This window comes from Mus pahari, chromosome 19, assembly GCF_900095145.1.
Source record: "Mus pahari chromosome 19, PAHARI_EIJ_v1.1, whole genome shotgun sequence".
Classification (NCBI taxonomy): domain Eukaryota; kingdom Metazoa; phylum Chordata; class Mammalia; order Rodentia; family Muridae; genus Mus; species Mus pahari.
This window is the reverse complement of record NC_034608.1, coordinates 12,605,278-12,615,298: the sequence shown is the minus strand read 5'-3', so window position 1 is coordinate 12,615,298 and position 10,021 is coordinate 12,605,278. Positions and strand designations below refer to the sequence as shown.

General features: G+C 46.6%; 1 pseudogene; it reads left to right on the top strand.

Annotated features, from left to right (window-relative positions):
- Positions 1-7,109: 7,109 nt before the first annotated feature.
- Positions 7,110-10,021, top strand: part of LOC110336892 — a 15,045-nt pseudogene continuing 12,133 nt past the window's right edge.

Here is a 10,021-nt window from a genome sequence, read left to right as displayed (position 1 = left end):
ACTGTTCTCGGGCGCACACCCCTCCTCGGGTGGGGAAAGGCGCTGGATGCCGGGGGGCTACTCCCAGGCGAACACCCCTCCTCGGGCGGGGAAAGGTGCCGGTGCCGGGTCAGCCTGGGGACTGCCGCCAGGCGAACACCGTGTGAGGATTTTCATGTCCGCCTTGTTGCAATGAGGTGGCCTATGTGTCCTGGAAAGTACTGTGAGCTCTTTCTTTCTATGGATAGTTTCAAGGCAACCTTCTAGCATTGTGTGTTGGCTATGCTATGTGCAGGCCCATGTCATCTCTGGTCTTCCTGGGAAATCTCTGATCACTGTCTGGGTGAATATCCAGTAATAATCTTGCCTTTCCCTATTAGAGATGCCAGAAGCCAGAATAATTTCAAGTTCCTAAGTGTGGAAAGGTACTCTCAGATACCAGAAGCAGACAGTAAGTCATAGGAGAGTCTAGAGAGGGAGCTCCATGTTAGTACAGACAGGAATGGAAACCACTCTCCAAAGCAAGAGGATCGTGGCTCAAGGAAACAATTTTCTGAGTGTGGGTGTATGTCCTGATTTCACCCCCTGGAGATCATGGGGAAAACTGCAGACTCACTGTATAGGGCTACATTAGAGTTGGTCAGCAAGATGGGCAAATGTGACCTCACCTTGATCCCTTCAGTAAAGCTGGGATGCAGGACCTGTCATCTTTCTCACTGTGCTCTACAGAACTCCTATTTCTATCTAATGTGAGTCTAGGCACAGCTCCAGATTCTGGAAATCCTTGCACTAAAATTGAAGTAATGTGCACCAGAGGAGGAACATTGCTGTAGGAGACAATTCTTTTCAGACTCACAGAAGTAGACAGTAGCATAGGGGCTGCACATGCACATTCGGACCAATCTCTGGTATCTAAATCCTTCCTTCTCTTCAGCCACAGGAGTCCGAGTGGGTCTGCTGTTAAGTAGAGAGAATATTGATTCAAACAGATGCATCTGCTGCTCTTTCTGACTCACTAGACTTCTTTGTCTTGTGGTTACAAAACACTCTGAGCAAAAAAAAGCTGAGGAGAGAGTCAAGGAGTCATTTCCTTTCCGTGTCTGGGTCATTTTACAATACTGAAAGAAATCAAGACAGAAAATATGCTGCTTGTTATAGGCTCACTCACTGGCTCACTACCTGGATCAGGCATAGCTAGCTCTCTTGTGCAGTCAAGGAAAATCTGCCCATAGATGGCACTTCCAACAGTAGCCTAGGGTTTTTGCATCTATTAAAATGACCCATCATGTCCACAGCCCAACCTAATAATGACAGTTATTTAGTTAAGACACTTTTGCCCCCAATGTAAATTTGGTGCTTGTCAATCTAACAGTTAGTGCTATCTGGGACACTGTTTCAAACTGTCAAGTCCTCTTCCTCCACAATGAGACTGCACGGGAAGTTTCCCATTCTCCAACTCAATGCCCCTCTCTGTTTGCTGTGGTCATCACATGTGCTGGTGTCCACAGCCTCACACAGCTGAACCCTCAGATTCAGGGTACTGCTCAAGGACATATACCCTGGGTTTCACTTTCCTCATTTCCAAGATCCTGAGCTCAGGGTCATTTTGACACTCTGATGTCCACCACAGACATTGTGAAGAGTAAGTGAAACAGCATCATCAAAACACTAGCTTCATCCTGATTTGAGACAGGCCTCCCAGGCAAGTTCATCACCTGCCTCTTCTGGCTCCATTTGAATCAGAGCAGAGGTCAATCATCAGCTAAGACAAGACAGGATGTGGGGGCATCTGGGATAAAGGAACATGATCATGCTTCAAAGTTCTGGGTGGTCCTTCTGGGTCATAAAGAATGGAGATCACAAAAGCAAATGAAGGAGAGGGGAAGGCAAGAGTGAGTACCAGGGAAAAAAAAGATCTACTTAAATACAAGTATCTTAGTTAGGGTTTTACTGTTGTGAACAGACACCATGACCAAGGCAACTCTTTTTTATTGGTTATTTTATTTATATACATTTCAGATGTTATCCCCTCCCCAGTTTCCCCTCTACAAGCCCCCTATCCCTCCTCCTCCCCCTGCCTCTATGAGGGTGTTCCCCTACCTGCCCATCCATTCCTGCCTCAGTGGCCTAACGTTCCCCGATCCTGGATCATCAAGCCTCCACAGAACCAAGGGGCTCCCCTCCCAGTGATGACAGATAAGGCAATCCTCTGCTAAGGATAAGGCAATATCCTGCTGGAGCCATGAGTACCCTCTGTGTACTCTTTGGTTACTGGTTTAGTCCCTGGGAGCTTTGGATGGTCTGGTTGGTTGATATTGTTGTTCTTCCTATGAGGTTGCAAACCCCTTCAGCTTTTACAGTCCTTGCCCTAACTCCCCCACTGGGGTCCCTGTGCTCAGTCCCACATTTGGCTGTGTACATCCACATCTGTATTGGTTCATACCTGGCAGAACCTCTCAGGGAACAGCTATACCAGTCTACTGTCAATAAGCACTACTTGGCATCAGCAATAGTGCCTGGGTTTAGTGTCAGAAGATGGGATAGATCCCTAGGTGGGGCAGTCTTTGGATGGCCTTTCCTTCAGTTTCTGCTCCACTCTTTGTCCCTGCATTTCCTTTAGACAGGAGTAATTCTGGATTAATATTTTTGAGGTGGGTGGGTAGCCCCATCCCTCAACTGGTGGCCATGCCTATCCACTGGATATGGTCTCTACAGGTTCTATCTCCCCTTTGTTGGGTATTTCTGCTAATGTCCTCCCTGTTGGGTCCTGGAAACCTCTTGGGCCCCTGGCATTTGGGACTTTCTAGTGGCTACCCCCAGTTCCCTCTCCCCCACTGCTACACACCTACTTTCAAACTCCTGACCCTCTGTAATTCTCCTCCATCCGCACCCATATCTGAACTGACCCCTCTTTTTCCCCTCCCCCTCCTCTCTCCCTCTACTTCTGAGAGATTACTCTCTTCCTCCTACTGAGCAGTACTGTAGCATCCACACTTTGGTGTGATCTTTCTTCTTGGGTTTCATATGGTTTGTGAATTGTATCATGGGCACTCTGAGAGTCTTTTTGGCAATATCAGTGAGTACATACCATGTGTCTGCTTTTGTGACTGGATTATCTCACTCAGGATGATATTTTTAAGTTCCATCCATTTGCCTGCAAATTGCATGAAATCGTTGTTTTCAATAGCTGAGTAGTACTCCATTATATAAATATAACACATTTTCTGTATCCATCCCTCTGTTGAGGGACTTCTGGGTTGTTTCCAGCTCCTGACTATGATAAATAAGGCTGCCATGAACATAGTAGAGCATGTATGCTTGTTACACATTGGAACATCTTTTGGGTATGTGCCCAGGAGTGGTATAACTAGGATTCAGATTAGTAGAAGAGTACTCGTGTAGCATGAGGGAGCCCTGATCCACACCAGCACACACACATAAAACAACACAGTGTACATGTATGTGTTCACTAGGTCTGAATCTGAAATGTCCCCTGTGTCTCCATCACCCTAAGCCTCTCCAGGTGGCAGAAGTCCCTCCAACTTGTTCTAGCTTAATGCTGGGACTGGCTGCATGTACTTAAGCTAGACCAGGATGCATTACCCACACTAGGTATCTCTGCCATAGGTTAGTGTCACTGCCCCAAAGGGGACAGAATGTCCTGGCTATAGCCATCTGTTATTAGGAAGTTACGGTCATGATAAATGAGAAATTACTTACAATTAATATTCAGGTTAAATGGGCCATATCAGTTGGAACTCGCTAAGATCCAGGTTTCACTCTCATAGGGTCCTGTGTCAGTCATGGCATTGAGTAAATTGACAGACTAGCTGCCTTCTCACAGCTTCAGCCTGACACCTTTTGAAAGGATTTGTCCTCCACAGGTAGGTTTATCCTGAGTCTCCGGTTCATGCTTTAAGGCTACCATCCTCACCCTCCGTGGGTTTAGAACTGTTACCTGTGATGATGTATTACATAGCAGTGCTGTGCTGACAATAGAGAGAAAACAGCACCCCATGAGACCTCTGATCCTCTTTTAATGGTTGTTTGTCTTTCTAACATACACCTCAAATCCACTCTCTTAGAGAACCGGGCAGGAGCACTCACATGCAGAATCAGGAGCAGGTGAGTGCTCAGAGTTGGTGGCTTGTGTGCTATGTGGAGAAATCAGTCTTTGTCATACAGAAAGTGAGCTCAAGACCTGGATGACACTGTCATAGGATCTGGAGTCAGAGCCCCATTGACTTCCTGGTCCTCACTGACCCACTGCCTGCCTGCCACCACAGAGCACTGTGTACCTTCAGTTACACTGACCTCCACTGCTGAGCTTGGGTCATTGCCCTCCAAGGCATTTCTGTTCAGGGCAATGCTTTTCTATAGATAGTACAGCATAAGACTTCCCATTGATCTTCTCTGAGAAGCATCCACAGCCTGTCCTCTTGTGTGCACAAAATCTCACACATGAGACCATTCAGCTAACTACCCAAGGTGTACCATAACATGGGCCAATCATTCCAGGCATTCGATGATTCGATGATTGAGATGATTCACAAGGTACCAAAAGGCAAAGGATAAATTTCAGAATGATCTAGGAGAAGAAAGAGAATGTAGGGAGCAGTCGAGCATTAAACAGAACCATTATTTGTCATGGTCTTTAATGTGTCTTGCACAGTTCAAAACCATAAAGAAGTATTTCTGAAATGCAGGTGACTGTTTTCTTTCTGCTAATATTTGCATGTGTATGGTTATTTTCACTGCTTGTATATCTGTGTACCACAAGAATGTCTGGTGCCCACAAAAGTCAGAAAGGGACATTGGAAACATTGGAAATGGAGTTACAGGGTGGATATGGCTACCATGGGTGTGCTGGGAACAGAACTTGGCTCCTTTACAAAAGCATCCAGTGCTCTTAACCACTGAGCCATCCTTCCAGGTAGATATTTTCAGACACAGATCTGACTGGTAGAAGGTAGTAGAGCAAGAACTTGTTGTAACTCAGCCTGGAAGTACAGGTATGTTTGGAATATATGGCTGGAGATTTGGAATGATAACTTTCTGCCTATGAGACCATTGTTACTAATACCAAGGATCTACGGTCAATCTCTGCAAGGATCATTTCTCTAAAACACTCTATAGTGTAAGATGAGTGACAGATGCTAAATTTGTTTGAAGTCAGTGACTCCCTGAGCATGAAGAGCCTGGTGCTGGATGCAGAATATACTGAGAGAGACAAAGCAAAGTCCTGTTCATTATGCTCCAGGAGAAGTGAGAACTGCACATCAGAAAACACATGATTTTCTGTCTGGTATGTGGGCTATGGAGTCCTGAAATTCTACAGAAGTTCCCCCAAAGGCAGGTGGCTTAGTTTTAGAGTCAAATCTAATTGTCCATTTGTTTTCATTTCCTGGACAAAATCTCCCATCTAGGTGCAGATGATGAAAATTAATATCGTCTCCTCCCTCTTCTAAAGACCTGAGAAGTCCTCCAAGGTGGAGACACTGTCACTCCTTTGGAGACACTGATATTCTTCTGCAGTCCATCAGAATGATTGGGTAGTGGCCTGGGTACTGGTGCAGTTTTGATATCCATGCTGAGACTCAGAAGTTACCCAGGTGATCTAAACTATCATGACAATGCACTGGATGGTCCCATGAGCTAGGAGATTCAGACAGTTAATAAATCATTCCAGATCTTGGGCGCAAACTCAGAGGGCCCTAGCACACCCAGGATCTTGAGATCACTGGTGAGTGGAACGCAACATCTGTTCCGAAAAACCCAGAGGGTCTTGTGCTAGCAGGAGCAGGGACAAAGGAAACCTGCCTGACCAGCAGCTGGAGTTCGTTCCAGTCGGTGCCAGCCCCATGCCATCTTGGGTGCAAACTCAGCAGGCCCTAGCACACCCAGGATCTTGGGATCACTGAAACAAGTCTACACAGGAGAGTACATGGGCAGCAGAAGCAACAGAGCTTCTTGGACAGGGTCCCTTCAGGCCTTCATCCTCAGCCAAGAGGCAGAGCAGAGACACAGACCTTCCCTGCCAGAAGAGAGTCAGCCTCCAGGGCGGGCTCTGACCCCAGGACTCAGGATGTGGATCTGAGCTCCAGACTTCTGGGCACCTTGCCTACAAGAGGAAAGCTTGCCTACAGAGAGTACTCTGACCACCGGGACTCAGGAGAGAGTTGGACTCCCAGGGGTGCTGACAGAGGTTAAAGAATCATGGGAGGAGCAAGTTCCAGCCAGAGACAGCAAAAACAGCTAACACCAGAGATAACCAGACGGTGAAAGGCAAACTTAAGAATCTTACTAACAGAAACCAAGATCATTCAGCATCAGCAAAACCTAGTACGCCCAACACACCCAAAGAGCAAGATTCGGATTTAAAATCATATCTCATGATGCTGATAGAGGATTTTAATAAAGGACATAAATAACTTCCTTAAAAATAAAGGAGAGCCCTGCCCCGGGCCCTGCCCCCGACCCGCGCGAGGCTGGGGCAGTGGGAGGGGTGGTGGGGGCAGACAAAGCGGCTAATAAATGGGCGCGCCCTTCGCGCTGTCCGCAGCCTGTCACACTGTCCGCAGCCTGCAGGCCCGCACCACGGAGCCGGTGCCTCAGGTGTCTGATGGGCCTAGAGTTTGGAGCGAGAACTGGGAAGCAGAGCTCTAGAAGCATGGAGAGGATAAGTGGCTATGGTCACTGTCTCTTCACCCCATGTCTATGTTTTTTATGTACCTGGCTTCAAATACTTTAGTTTCTACTTCTGGTTGACCTGCTGAGAGGAGGAGATAGGAAATGAAGGACTGTGTGTACCCTCAGGATGGTGGGGCTCCTGTCTTGGAGAAGAGGTAGAAGTCTGTGCTGCATGCATTGGTGTATACAGTCTGTGCTGCATGCATTGGTGTGTACAACAAGTATTTGGTTGCAGTACTCCTTCAGAACAGCACTCCATGCCCTGTGACAGTGTGCTTGTGTGAGCAACATACTTGGCTTTCCAGTGACATTCATGGTCAGCCATAGTAAACAGCCTAGAAAATGAGAGTATGAAAAAGTGAATAAAATCTACTTTAGGGTTCGCAAGTAGACATTATAAGCAGTTTTTATTAACCTAAGATGTAGGAATGATAAAGCAACCAGGATAATTATGGTTGGTCATGGAGGATAAGCAAGAAACTTGTCCCAAGGGGGACAGTGATTTTGTTTCTGACAAAGTAAATTTCAAAACAGAGGAGGAAGATGATGATCAAATTCCTTGTCACAGTTTGGAACAAGTGGACTTTAAAAGTGAGTCAGAGGATATGAGACAGACCGACAGTGGCAATGAGCAGGCAGAAATCAGGTCAGCAAGCTGTGCCTGTCAGCCCTCTGGATGACTATGGGTCACTCTTCTCCCGGTATAGTAGCACACTGTACAACGTAGTCATGGAAGCTGTGACCCAGAGCCTTCTTTCCAGTCGACACATAAGCTCCCAGAAGAAGTCTCCAGCCTGGAAGCATTTCTTCATTTCCCCTTGAGACAGCACTAAGGCAATCTGCACATACTGTATGAAAGAGTTCAGCAGGGGCAAGAATGAAAAAAGACCTGAGTACAAGTTGCCTCATGAGACATGTGAAGCAGGCACACCCACCAAGCTCATTCAAGAAAATGGAAGTCTGTCAGCAGAGTCCTCCTTTTCCCCTCCCTCTCTTTTGCTTCCACCCCAGCCTGCAGAGGTGGGAGACCTGGGCACTGTGCTCTCATCTGTCAGACTTGTCCAGAAAATGGCTCCCGAGAGCCCATCCCCTGACCAAATAGTGGAAGAGTCTGTGACTGGAGTCTCTTCTGAAGAGTGTCTTATGTGTCTGTCACTGAGAAGTACAGCAGAGAGGAGGCCCTGGCAGGTTCCTCCCCCAACCTCTCCATGCTCCATTATGACGACACTTCAGAAACCATGGCAGACAGAAACCTTTCCCTTCCCAAAAGCACATCTGGGTCCAGGAGGAGGTCAGCCATCTGGAAGCACTTCTATTTGTCACCCCTTGATAGCTCCAAGGCTGTCTGTGTCCACTGTATGAATGAGTTCAGTAGAGGGAAGAATGGGAAGGACCTGGGCACAAGCTGCCTCATCAGGCACATGTGGAGAGCACATCGCTCCATTGTACCATTGAAACCTCAGTACTCTTTACCCTCCCCTTCCTACTTCTCTAGAACAGCTATCCCAGGTATGTATGACAATGTGAAACAGATAATTATGTCACATCTGAAGGAAGCTGAGAGTGGTGTGGTTCACTTCACCTCTGGAATATGGATGAGTAGCCAAACTCGTGAATACCTGACCCTTACAGCTCACTGGGTCACCTTTGCATCCGCTGTCCGACCACATTGTGAGGACGGACCACCATTGCTCAGCACTTTTAGATGTGTCACAGATCGACTGTGACTTTAGCGGCTGCTTGTGGACGTTGTACATCGTGGTGCGCACTAGGCTCCGCACCACGATGTACAACGTCCACAAGCAGCTGCTTGTGGACGTTGTACATCGTGGTGCGCACTAGGCTCCGCACCACGATGTACAACGTCCACAAGCAGCCTCAGAGGACACTGCCACCTCCAATGGCTGTGACTCAGGGTCCCCACTTAAAGACACTGGCACAGAGGAGAACCTGTGGTCACTCACACCGATAAAGAGAGATCAGAGAGAAAAGCTACCTGAAGACATGGTGCTTGCATATTTGGAGAGAGAGGTGCTGGAACACAGCTGTGACCCACTTACCTACTGGAACCTGAAGCGGTCATCATGGCCTGGCCTGTCTACCTTAACAGTCCGATTTCTGGGCTGTCCCCAAGTACAGTCCCCTCAGAAAAGCTGTTCAGCACACCCATGGATGCTGGCAGCTTTGGCCAGCCCAGGCTCATGATGGAGCATTTTGAAAAGCTCATCTTTTTAAACATGAATCTCCCTTTAATATGCTTTCAGTATTGAACTCAGAGATGGAGCCACCAGACTGGAAACGAGCTTCAGAGTACCACTATTGTACCGGGGCTGACTTGCCAGGCAGGGCCATGCGGGGCACCAGACCAGGCATCTGGGACTACCTGCCCATTCTCACCATAATCTCCACATGTGCCTTACTCCTCCTTCAGGCCAGGTGTCCAGGTGCGTTTCCAGAAGCCCACTAGAAACAAAGTCTTGGCAATTATGAAATAGGGTGATCAGGTTTAAAACTATAAAGGTTTTTTGTTTTGTTTTGAGGGGGTAGTAATCTGTTTTACTAGAATGAAAGGAAGATGGAAATAATTTTATTGTGTAGGGTTTTTATTCAGTTGTGTAAAAACCANAAATCAGGTGCTGTATTTTAATTAAATATTTTAATTGCAACAAAACAGCTTTTGTGGCTGTTAAATGAAACCTGTAAATAGGAGGTGGAGGTTAAGCCGTCCTGACTGAACAGTCCTTAACCACAGGCTCCAAAAGTATGTCCTAGAGAGAATATTCTGGAAGCTGTTTACATTACAGAACCAGGCATCTGAAAACAAAACTGAACTTGGGCATATTATGGAGTGTCAATCACATGGCTAATTGGTCATGAGAATGTCCCCATGTCAGGTGTTGCATTCAGGTTTTACACGGTCAGCTGACTCAGAGATTTCCCGATTATCATGAGCCCCTTGAAATTGGATCCAAGTTTTAAAGTCAAGCTTAGGACTTTACCAGTGCATGATATATCATGTTTACAATAGATGGCCTGTTGATCAAATCTCCATGCCTCTGATTTACTTTTTGCATCTCTATACAACAAAGCTATCTGATAACAAGTATGCACTGAGCCCTCACAGTTTGACCAGATATAGCTCAGATCCTGCTTTGAGAAGGTAGCTTGTTGACAGGGAAAGCACTTGTTTGTTGCAGTCATGAGAAAAGCCTTAGGCATTTAGATTTTTTTTCCTATGATAGAGAAGCCTCAACTATCATTGGGACATTATAGAATCCCAAGGATATCAAAATGAAGTATCAGCTATCAGACTCTTTACCAGACTCCAAAGTTTTTGCTTATGTCTAAAAAA